The sequence below is a fragment of the Myotis davidii genome, unplaced genomic scaffold, assembly GCF_000327345.1.
Source record: "Myotis davidii unplaced genomic scaffold, ASM32734v1 scaffold2863, whole genome shotgun sequence".
Classification (NCBI taxonomy): Eukaryota; Metazoa; Chordata; class Mammalia; order Chiroptera; family Vespertilionidae; genus Myotis; species Myotis davidii.
In genome coordinates, this window is record NW_006294115.1 from 345,968 (window position 1) to 346,668 (window position 701).

Here is a 701-nt window from a genome sequence, read left to right on the forward strand (position 1 = left end):
GCCACAAAGGAGACAGTTCACAGGAAATGCCTCTCTCTCTTAATGTCCCCCCTCCCACCCCCATTTGGTGACTGGTCCATGGATGGGTGGCATTTCCTGCGGGCCGTGTGGCACCCAGCCCGGGGCCAGCGCCCGCCCGTGGGTGGGGGGCGGGGTGGGGGATGGGGGTACCCTGGCCTCACTCACGGCCATGGTCCCCAGAAGCCGCAGCCGAGCCTCACACGCGTGCACGCGGTTTGCTAACACGTGTGGTGGGGCAGGATGGGAGGCACCGTGTGCGCTCAGCGCCCTGGGCCGCAGACGGACATTTTAGAAGACGGCTACCCCCTCCTTTAATGGAACCTGGGGGTGGGACTTGGGTAATACCCACCCTCGGCCTTTGTCCTTATTTGTCATTTGTTTGTTTGTTTTCCAGATCTTTCATCGTGGTGACACACACACAGCCCTGAACGGACCGCCTGGGCCCTGCAGAGTGCGCCCAGGGGCGGGGCTGCCTGTGTCGTGTGTGCGGCCATCCCCGCCTCCGTCTCTGGGACCCTGCCATCTTGTTGAACGGAAACGCTGCCCGTTTAGCAGGAACTCCCGCTTCCTCACCCTCAGCCCCTGGAAACCACCATCCGGCTTTCTGCCACGACGGCTGCCCTCAGCGCCGCACGTCAGCGGGAGCTGAGGGCGCTTGTCTTTCTGTGCTGGCCCGTGTC